At 40.4% G+C, this 11,728-nt stretch overlaps 1 long non-coding RNA gene across 1 annotated transcript; it reads left to right on the top strand.

Moving 5' to 3' along the window:
* The first annotated feature begins 719 nt into the window (after positions 1 to 719).
* LOC141277881 (uncharacterized) lies at positions 720 to 8,823 on the top strand. Its single transcript, XR_012329751.1, has 3 exons — positions 720 to 746; positions 3,965 to 4,029; positions 8,778 to 8,823. It is a non-coding gene; the product is annotated as an uncharacterized lncRNA (long non-coding RNA).
* The last annotated feature ends 2,905 nt before the right edge of the window (positions 8,824 to 11,728 follow it).

Below are 11,728 nucleotides of genomic sequence, written 5' to 3'. Positions count from 1 at the left end.
AAGAAAATGATTGAAACCATATACCCTGGAGCAGGACCGCCCTTATCTTCATGTCTGCTCCTGGATTCCTACTAACTGGGGGACCTTCATGTAAGAAGGGAGATAATAGTACCTATCCCAGGGCTGTCGTTGTTTATGCTGGGGATTAAATGAGATAGTCGATAAAAAGTGCTTAGAATACACGTGCACATTCAAGAAATGCGTCTCAGCAAATAAGCCATCTCTGCCGTGTAGGTGAAAGAGGCCAGGGTTAGCGTGCTCTTATCAGTGGGGTAACGTTGTAACTACAGTCACATGTGGCAGAGTTATTGTTTATAAGGCAGACCACTTATGATGTCAGACCCTGAGATAGGAAGTTTATACCTTACATCTTCTAATACTCACTATAGCTTGAAAACCAGGTACTATCGTCTACTCATTTCTGCCAACAGAGACTCAGAAAAGTTGTCATCCAACAAATGGATAAAATAGAATTTGAAGCTGAATTTAATATCTTTAGATGGAAATTGAAAATTGATTCTTATCCAAGGAGGGAAATCATGAAACCAGGGCATCCTCAAGAAACTCTGGCATAATCATATACACAAACAAACCACAATGAAATTCTGATCACAGTTGCCATGAGAACCCTTTTTTGTCAGAAGAACTGTGATGCATAGAACAAGGGTAAAGGGGTGAAGACTTATAATGTCCATGTGAACCTTGGATTTTAATCGTTCTGTAGCTTTCTCTGCAGCTACCAGAAGGTAAATATTGTTAAATAGGAATTTAAATGTTGAAGGGTGTGTTAAAGCAATCTACCTATTCTACTAAAATTCTCAAGTGAATACATTGAAAAAAAGACCCAGTGAGGGGAAACGCGAATAGTCTAAGTCTGGGCACCTGGTTCATATTAATTTCAGTAGCAGGAGAAGAACATCAATTACACACTTACATGGACTTAACATTATGAGTGTGGAACACAGGGAGACCGAGCATGACTTACTTCAGTGGACTCATGTGACCTCAGCACCAGCGCCTCCCGCTCAAGCAGGGGGGCTGCCAGGATACAGAAAACCCTGCTCACGAGATGGGTGCTTAAGGCAGATGACTGCTGATGCACGAGGTATATCCCAAATGAACAAGTCCTGGAAAAATGTCTACATCTGCCATTCGGACGCCAGTGTCGGGGTGTGTGTGAGTGTGTGTGTGTGTGTGTGTGTGTGTGTGTGAGTTTTAATCTCCAACACCATTTCAGTGTCCTACGATTCAACTCCATTCTGACCCCATCTGCCTGGAGACAGCATCAGATCCCACAGGTCAAGGACTCAGTCCCACAAGGGCTCCATCTCCCCTGCACTTCAGGTGCCAACCCCAAATCCAGGTTGTCACCTGTGCTTCTGACCCACCGGCCATAGATCGGAGGTTCCCAGGACCCTCTCCTTGATTAGATTAATTTGCGAGAGTGACTCACAGAACTCACGGAGACAGTTTACGTGCTAGATTAACCGTTTATCATAAAAGGATATAACTCAGGAGCAGGTAGAGGGAAGAGATGCTTAGGGCAAGGTGTGGGGAAAGAGTTGGAGCTTCCGCGCTCTCCAGGTGCACCATTCTCCCCAAATCTCCACGTGTTCACCATCCTGGAAGCTCTCCAAACCCTCTCCTCTTGGGGTTTCATGGAGGCATCATTACACAGGCGTGATTGATTAAATCGCTGGCCATAGAGGAGTGAACTCAATTTCCAGCCCCTCTCCCCTCCCTAGATGAAGGTCAGGGGTTGACCTGAAAGTTCCAGCCCTCTAGTCACGTGGTTGGTTCTCCTGGTGACCAGCTTCCCAAAAATCACCTGAGGAACAAAAGACACCTTTGCTACTCCCATCAATTAGGAAATTCCAAAGGTTTTAGGGGCTCTGTGCCAGAAATGGGAGGAGGACCAAATGTATATTTCTTATTATGGATCATAATATCACAGCATTGTCAGTCAAAGGCTTTGAGCCGTGGTGAGAAGAGTACCTGCCCAGTGCCTGCCCAGTACCAGAATGAAAGTGAGGGAGTGCAGGCAGTGGGAAACACAGGCCAGGAAGGTTACCTTCGTGTTAGTGGTGCAGCCGAGTCTCTCCAACCCTCGGTCTCCCGCTGGATGAAGGAGCTTCCCAGAGGGTGAACAAGGTCACATATGCGTGCTCAACACAGCGTCAGAAACACAGTAAGTCCTCAGGATATAGTAAGTATATGGTCATTAAAATATCTGCCACCATATGGCAATTTCCTTATTTTATGTTATCCTATCTTTTCACTGTCCTACTTTTCACACTATGAATCTGATATCTAACCAAAGATAGCAAGTTCCAATGTATATATTTTATAGTTTGGTCCTCTATTTCCACATTGTCTAAAACACCCACAGCATATAGAAGTGTTCCGTAAGTCCTGGGTGAATTAACAAGATTTTCATGTTAATAGTATTAGCATTTCTTATATATTTTCTTTGTGCTGGGCCCCGTGCTAAGTGTTCTACATGTTCAAACTCATTTAATCTCCACTAACAGTACTCTATGAATGAAATACATTTCTTGATGTGCTGCAAGGATGCTGCTTTTGTTGCCATAGTAACAAAGGTCTGGAAATACAAATCCAATTTTAGAAGGCATAATCACTGTTTTGCTCCTCTTTTCTGTCACAGTTTTAAAATTCCCTTAAAGGTATTCATATGAAGATAGCTGCAGCAGGAGACCTGCCCCAAGGAGATTTTTGTCACTGATGTTACTGTTTCCTACAAATGAAAGAGGATGTTCTAGAATCTAGACCCTCAAAATCCATGTAGGACACCCCTTCATGAACTGAGACACACTGGCCTCAGAGGTTCTTGGAACATGCTCAAGACATATGAAACCAAAGGCAGAAAGTTGGTGTGTATTTAGGGAGCTTGGCTTTAATTCAATTGTTAAATGAAAACATTAGTTTTATCCTGTAATCGACATGATATATCATGGAGCAGTCAGTGTTTGCAGGAGTGTTTAATATAACTTTTGAGCTTGAAGAGGCTGCCATGGACGTGCAGACTTCCATGGTTTCTGCCCAGGATCTCTGAGAGCCCAGAATGGGTCACAGGAATCTCTGGAACTCAGGCAGCCTCCGTGTCTAAAAAGCAATCGTGTTTAAAAATATCCTTAGCGAGAGGTAGGGACAGTCTCACCTGTACCCTTTACAATGTTGCATCTGCTGGAGCTTATAATAAAGCACAGACGGTTGTTCAAGGCAGAATGAAAGCATGAATGCCGTTTTGTAAAAAAACTGCTGAAGACATATATACAAATTTATAGAAATATATATGTATGTGCTACAGATTTCTAGGTTTCAAAAGGTTATTGAAAGTTAAAATACACTACTTTTTTTTTTTTTACATTTTTGTTTTGGTAAAATATACATCGTAAAATTTACCATTTTAACGATTTTTAAGTGTTCATTTCAATAGTGTTAAATACATTCACATGTTGTGGAACCATCACCACCATTCATCTCCAGAAATTCCTCATCTCCCCAAAGTGAAACCCCATACCCACAACACACACAGACACACGCAGACACACACACACACACACAGATGGATTCTGAGGCATTGAAGACGTTCTCGTGGAAATGCGTGTCATGTGAAACTTATCAGAATAAGGAAGTGACTTTGACTTTATTAACTTACTGAGGCTTATTATGTGACCACAAGTCAGTAGGTATCAAGCTTGAAATGTGAATAAATACTGCATGACTAGGGGAAAAAAAGAAAAGAAAAGGCAGCTGTGTCTAAAAGAAGACAGAAAAGGAAGTGGGTAGAGCTGCTTAAGATAACAGCTTCCAACATGAATGTGGTCCAGGCTTGGGGTTCATGTGTTAATCTTGGGCTCAAAATGAGTTACGTGGAGTAACTGTTATCATTACTGTTATTATTCTATGTTCTAGTCTTCTCATATCTCTCTTGCCTCCACAGGCTGATCTTGTCACTTTGTGGACGATGCTTTAAGTGGAGAGAAGATGGAAACACCCCAACAGTGGGTCTGTATCATGGCAGCCGTGACCACAGATGGACACCACCCAGATGGGGGCCCAGCATTGATCCAGTATTTGTCAAAGGCAGCAGTGTGGAGAACTGGGTCTAAAAAATCATAGAACTAAATTCAGTATATATTTGTGAAGGAGAATAACTTTGATTCTAGGACTAGCTTTTCTAATTCTTTTTTCTCTCCCAAGTAGATGGACTTTTGCCTTGTCAGAGCCTTTTCATTCATTACAGATTCATTGCTCTATCTCCTCTGGAGGATAGTCTGCCAGAGTTAGAAAGAAGTAACTTGTGTTACCAAGTATTGCTATTTTAATAAGATTATGGCCAGGAGAATATTAAAGCTAAGCTAAGAACAAGAAAAAATTGATTTAACATTTGCAACATAATTTTTTTAGTTTGCAAAAAATCTATTGTTGTATTCCTTATTTGGACAAGTAAACGTTTTGAATAATGTGTGTTTGTTACCCTATGCTCCTAATAAAAGCCTTATATTCTGGCATACATTTATGTGTAAAGGCCCAATACAAAGCAAAGATCTATAGAACTGTTTCATCTTTGGTGTACAAGTTCCCTAGTACAGTACCTCATTTACAAAAGTGGTCCTAAAACATTGCCAAATGAAATAATCAGAAAATAACGGTTTTGGTCCAGTTAAACTAAATTCTGCAAAGGATTTTTAAAATCCCATCAATGTAGCATTCTCTAAATTTAAAGCATGATTTACACTGTTTATATTACTTAAGTAGTAAAACAAGAAACAAGAAGTTGAACTGAGCTGACTCATCAAATTAAGTTCTTTGTTTTTAATAAAAACGTATGAAAGACAAAAGAGTGGACATCTATAGGTTTACTAGCACCAAATAACTGCTTGCTAATATTTGGGGCATATTTCTTTTTAGTCTTTTTTATACATATTCTACATAGTAATTAAAATACTGTGCTTTTTTACCTACATGAGCACATTTCACATTGTTTGAGACTTCATGTTTTAATGGAACTTTGCTATTTTATTGTCTAGATGTGTCGAGCTGTAATCATTCATTTTTATATAGTTGACAACTTAGATCATTCCCTTTATTTTTATTACTATTATAAATACAGCGTGATAAAGATTTTGGTATACATCTAATTTTTCTACATGGGTTGAGAGTATTATCTTAGAAAGATTCCCCAACATAAGAATTCCGAATCAAAGGCTATGAAGATTTAAGATTCTTGTCAATTTGCTTTCTCAAGTAAATAAGGCTTCCACCAGCAATATATCTGAGCACTCATTTTCAAATTGTAAAGTTTAAAGGTTAAAAAAGTACCATTACTTTTTAATATGAGTCTTTTGAGCAATCATTATGGTTAATTTGATGTGTCAACTTGACTGGGCCACAGGGTGCCTGGATATTAGGTCAGGCATGATTCCAGGTGTTTCTGTGAGGGTGTTTTTGGATAATTTTAATATGTGAATCAGTAGACAGAGCCAAGCAGATTGCCCTTCCTAATGTGGGTGGGCCTCATCTGATCAGTTGAACAGAACAAAAAGCTGACCCTCCTCTGAGTGAGAGGGAATTCCTCCTGCCTGACAGCCTTTGAACTGGGACATTGGCTGCTTCCTGCCTTCAGACTTGAACTGAAACCTCAACTCTCCTTGGGTCTGGAGCCTGAGGGCCTTTGAACAGGAACTACACCATCAGCCCTCCTGGGTCAGCAGCTTAGAGACTCACCCTGTAGATCGTAGGATTTGCCAGCCTCCATAATCACATGAACTGATTCCTTATAATAAATCTATCAATGATCTATCTGTCTATATGCCTGTTTATCTAATATAAATATGCAAACACACACACACACACACACACACACAAACACACACACATCCACACACCTTGGTTCTGTTTCTCTGGAGAACCCTAAGTCAACAACTCTGAACAGTTTCTGCATGTTGGCTGACTAGTTGTATTTCCTTGCTTTTGAATGATCTGCTCATGTCCTGTGGCTGTGTCTATATCAGAGCATCTTATCGATGGCTATGAACTAAATTCTACACATTTTTATAGTGTTTGTAAGTAACCCTTTAACTGTTCTCACCAACCCACCTCACTAAAATCCCATAAGTAAAACTTAAAGAAATACTGATTCAGAAAAAAAAAATGTATAACTGGGGTATATAGAAAGTGATTCTTCTTCCTCTGGGTCAAAAAAGAAAAAGTTTTTAAAAAGGAAAGAAAAAGGGAAAGCAGGCTCTGTGGTTCATCCCCCATGAATTAGAGGCTCTTTCGGATTTGCTTCATGGCCAGATCCCAGAGACGGGACACAGGTTCCCTAGCAACGCATTAGACTTCCAACATCAGAGAGTGCTTTGATAGAAACCTGGTTAGTTTTTATTTGTATTAGAGAGATTTTGTCCCTAAAAATACTAACTCGAAAGCCATTGTCAAGAGGAGCAAATGTATTAATATCAGAATCTCAGACAGCTAGAACAGATCATTAAGATAAATATATAAAGAAAAAGAACAGATATTTCCTTTTCTAAATCATCTGAAGGAGGTCAGCTGGTGGCACTAGAAGAGAGGCTGGTTCAGGGCAGGAGGCCCACCCCAAGCTCCTATCCAGGTGGACCTCCAGCCTGCTGACCATCCACCTCTTGCAACATCAGTTCCTCCCAACTCCAGGTTCTGGGACATAGAGACAACAACATGTTGCAGTAGCTGTTTTTCAGTCACCACTGTTCCCTGCTTAGCACTTTCCTGTCCATCACTGGTCAGTTCATGGACAAGTTGACAAGAGGCTTCTGCCAGCCGTTGACTCTTTTCTAAACCTTGGAAGCTGAGGGAGAAGTAAACCAACTCTGCAACCAGGCAAGAACAGTTTCTAACTGCTGTGGTTCTTGAGGATTAATTTAGCTGCTTCTGGTTTCCTAGGCAGAATTTCCTTGAAACACTAAACTGACCTCCATGTGTACATCCATCAGTTCCTGGCCCCCCTCCTGTTGTTCTCTGGTGCTGACCACAAGGCTTGCGTGTCAGAGATGCACTCAACCCAGGACCCCTGCAGCCAGAGCACTTCCCCAGGGTCTCTCCCTGCCGTTAACTAGATTAGAAAAGGACATCACCCCCATACAGAAGGCTCGAAATCCACCATCCAAACTAAACATCTCAGCATAATCGGCTGCCTAATGTTCACTTAAACAAAAATAAAAAACTGGAATTAGGAAAGCCGAAAGGAAATGGAATTCTAAAACCCACCTGGCCCACAACTAGCTACAGTAGGTGCATCTTTTGTTCTTTTTTCTTGAGACTAAAATTCAAACTATTATTATTTCCCCACACTTAATGGTTTCAGTTTAATCAATGGTTGTAAATATTTTAACAGACAGAAAAGAGGTTTCTTCCTAATAGGAACTCATTCAAAATATAGGATAGTAATTAAAGAAAACCAGTGTTTATAGCCTTATAATCTCCCTATTAAAATGAGCTTTGTACAGAAAAAAATGTGTATCGTAAATGGTGACTATGGTCTGGGGACAGGAGTCTCCATTTTAAGTTAAATATAAATAATTCATATGTTTCCCATAATAGCACAAAGAAAATGATAATATTACCCAAAGACAGTCATTAAAATATTTCTAGTTTCCATTTTTTACCACAAAAATGCTGGTAATTATTTAGAGCAAGAGTTTTGGGGGTTTTTTGTTTTGTGTTTTTTTTCTGAGATGACTTTAACAAAACCACTTCCTTGAAAGATGCATGATGAAGGGCAGGCCACTGCTCATTGCAAAACACATCTATGTAAAATTGCTAAAGAATCTATCCTCACTTTTCATTTCTTTTTGAAAGTACATCTTGTGCTATGATGGTCACTGGAAAGTACTTGCAAATTTTCAGGAGGACATTTTGTGTGGAACATTACTTTAGGTAGAACATTGTTTTCGGTAGAAAAAAATTACAATTAAAGCCTAATAAAAAGGCCTCAAATATCTTCTTATTACATGGTACAGACATCTGTACCATGTCTGCTTCCAAAAAAAGATTTGGGGTTGGCTTAGCAAACATAGATAGAATGCAAGCAAAGACAATTAACAGAAGACTCAAAGGATTGGGTCAAGCAGCTGATTTTCTTGACTTCTTCAGGAAAACTAATTCTAAAGCTTATAACCTCTCTGAGCCACACCTGCCTGATAATGGCAGGTTATATAGTAGGAAGAAGCTGGGGTGGGACCACGAGCCTCAGGAAACTCCATACGTTTGCCATGGGCTTTAAATACCCATCAGCAAAAGCCTAAGAATTATGGGCAGACAAGAGGAGAAGAAAATGTCCCAGACAAACAAGTCAGTAGAACAGAGATGTGGATTTATCCTGTGCTGTGTGCAGTTTCATCCTCTTTTGTGTATTTGATCCCACTATTCACAACCATCACCCTCCATGACCACGTGGGAAGATTTGGTAGAATCAACAGGAAATGGTAATCAACCAGACATGGAGAATAAAGGGAAGTGAGGAATTAAGAATAGTTGTAAGTCTGGAGTTTAACACTAGAGCAATGGTGGGGCTGTTCACTGGGGGAGAGAGCACTAGAGGAGTGCTGCTTTTCTGTTTATTTACTTACTTATTTGCTTGAATGTTTCTCTTTTGCCCAAACTAAACTTGCACAGTATCTTAACCCAGCAAATACTTCAAGTATGTGGCAGATTCGGGAGTCTGGAGCTCATGAGAGAAGTCTTAACTAAAAAAAACAACAATTTCCTTGCAGAATGATGCTTTTCAGAGCCGTACATCTGAATGAGGATGAAGAAAAGGGGATCAAGAATCTATCTTCCTGACATCTGGCGTTTGAGAAGATAAGGCAGAGCCAGCAAAATAGACTAAGAAGAAGTAGCCAATAAAGTAGTAGAAAAATTAGGAAATAAAAATGGAAATATATGGTCAACTGTGTCAAGTGCTCCTGAAAGTTTAAATAAAATAAGTCCAGAGAAGTGAACATTGGATTTAGCAACATGGAGAACATTGTTGGCCTAGGGAGAGCACTTTCCTGTGGCGTCATAGGAAGAGAAACCCCCAGCAAGCCTAAGTGCTAAATGTAATATGTGGAAAAGAAGATGAAGGCATGATATCTCTATCTATCCATCATCCATCCATCATTCTGTTTGTCCATCCATCCATCCATCCACCCATCCATCCATCTAACTATCCATCTACTCATCCATCCAACCATCCATCCATCATTCTACTCATCCATGTTTCAGGAGAAAGTACTGGCTTAGAGAGACAGTGATGTCTAGTCTCCTATTAGGCAAAGGTTGTTTGAAGTAATGGTTTCATGCCCAAGTTGATATGTCTGATAAGGAGTAAAAACTCAAGAAAGAGATTAGGCTGGATATAATGATATAGGAGATGGTCAAGTCCATGAGAGTAGGTGGAACCACTGAGGGAAAGACTTGGAAGAGAGGAGAGGTTCGTGGGGGAAGCCAGGTGGTCATATATAGATGCAGAGTAATGAAAGAAGCCAAAGGGTAAAGATAAGCTTTCATCAGAGATCTAATTCAGGGACCAGGCTGAAAAACTGCCAGAGTACATTTCAGAGGTTATTTCAGCAAATGCAAGTCAAGCTGCAGTAGGCAAGAAGTGAAAGTATCCCCCCCATTGTGACTTGTTACTGAGAAAGAATCATCACAGGAATCATCCAGGTCACACCCCGAGCCCTTCCACAAGCCACGCGCACCAAACGTGGTCGTCCTCTCTGTCTGAGACTGAGCAGGTGGGATGGAGAGAGCTTCTGAGACCTCCAGCAGCATGACAGCCCCTCAGGAGGGCTGACCTGCCTTCCTTCTGATAAATGAGAAGCTATTCTCCTGAAAGATCATCAAAGCATGAGACGAAAAACACCTGGAGGGTTACATCAGGTGTCTCCATGGTTTTCCTCTAAGAAAGGCTGTGAAGCTTGGAAGAGGTACTAAAGCAAAGAAAAATGGGGTGTGAGAATTGGGGGAAATAAAATATCTTGGAATATGCTTTAAGTAATTCAAAAGTGTCCATGAATACTTTTTACTCTTCATGCAAGTTCTTCTTTTGTGTGGGTTGGAAAAGAAAAATTGATTGGATTCCATGCAGTGAACAATCATCTAGTTACCTTATCCACATGGAACCTTTCCGTGGGCTCTGGAACCCAAGATCCATCCAACGTGTTCTGGTAAGAGCTCCCAGGATCACAGCTGATGCTTCGAGGGAAACAAGTGGCTGGCTGGCTGGTCTACTGAACGAGTCCATAGCAGGAGACCCTCGTACCAGCCATCCAGGCCAGGCCCCCTCGCCCTCCCCCAGCCCACGGGCAGCCCTTCTAACCCCTTCCTCTAGGCTCTCTGAGCAGTCCTCTCTCTGGGAAACTCTGGGGCACCTGGCACAGTGGACTTCTGGTGTTTAGGCCTTGGGAAACAAAAGTCAATGCAATTCAAGACTTTTATCAGTGTTTGTGTCCCTACTATTCTCATTTCTCAATGGGGTCAATGGACACGGGCTTGGGGTCAATGGGGTCAATTGACCCAATGGGGTCAATGGTCTTGGTCTTGCATGAGGAAGAGTGAGGGCACAAATGAAAAAATCACTAGTTCATATCTCAAAAGATATTGTACCACCGCATAACATATCCCAATTTCAACATCCCTCCAGCTGAAAGTGATGTTGTCTTCTCTTTGCACGACAACCAGCTTGGTGAGGTCAGTTCCCTGACCTCTTCACATGACTTATCCTCAGCCACCTCCACGGTTTCCTATCACCCCCGCTAACAGAACCTTCTCCAATCTCATTCTGCCACACTGTGTCTCATTAAAAACTGTTAGATGATGGTCCCTAGACATTTCTCTGGAGAAGTATCATTTTAGGCAAATAAACCTTCCCCCAAAATGTGGGCTAAATAAGCACAAACAACTGAAAAGTCACTGGGATATATAGGTCAGTAAGCAAATTACAACTGAAAAAAAAATTCAATGAGAAGTTTTCCTATTCAGAAATAATGCTAGTGTTCAAAAGGATGCCTGGGAGTCCTTTTTCTAAATCAGACTTGCTTTGTAAAGTAACTTAGATGATATGAGTGAAAAGTGTGCTCATTAGCAGAACCTAAATCAAGACCGATGTAATTATTCGGGTACCAGCTCTGAACACCCAGCACTGCCTTGATAAGCATCTCTGTTAACCGAAAATGGAGGGGCTTACAGTGAAATGACTTTTAGCTGTAGAAATCTGTGACTTTTATAACTAGATAAGAAAGATTACATTTAATTAGTTTTATCATAAAATGGAAGAACCATGTCCTGATTCCCTTAGATACTAAGGCAGCCAGTTTCAAAGAAAATGAACTAGGATTACCACGCCCAAATCCATATGCAGCTTTCTAAGATGTTTTTCTCAACACATAACATTCCTGTCCATCTTTCTAGCTAGCTAACTAGCCCTCAGTAATGACTTGAATATATTTTGATAAAAATTACCTGATATAACTACACAAATAAATATATTTGTGGTCTGAAAACTCTGACATGAGTTCTTTAAAATAATGGCCACATTTTAGAACCTGAGAATTAAATGATAAATAAGATTCAAAATTGACATCATACTTGAAAGAGTTTTTTTTTCTATTTTAACTTACATCTTTATAAATAATACAGAATGTATTTTGTATTGAAGTATAGCTGATTTACAATATTATGT

The sequence above is a fragment of the Tursiops truncatus genome, chromosome 2 (genome assembly GCF_011762595.2).
Source record: "Tursiops truncatus isolate mTurTru1 chromosome 2, mTurTru1.mat.Y, whole genome shotgun sequence".
In the NCBI taxonomy this organism is placed as follows: domain Eukaryota; kingdom Metazoa; phylum Chordata; class Mammalia; order Artiodactyla; family Delphinidae; genus Tursiops; species Tursiops truncatus.
This window is presented reverse-complemented; position numbering and strand designations above follow the sequence as displayed.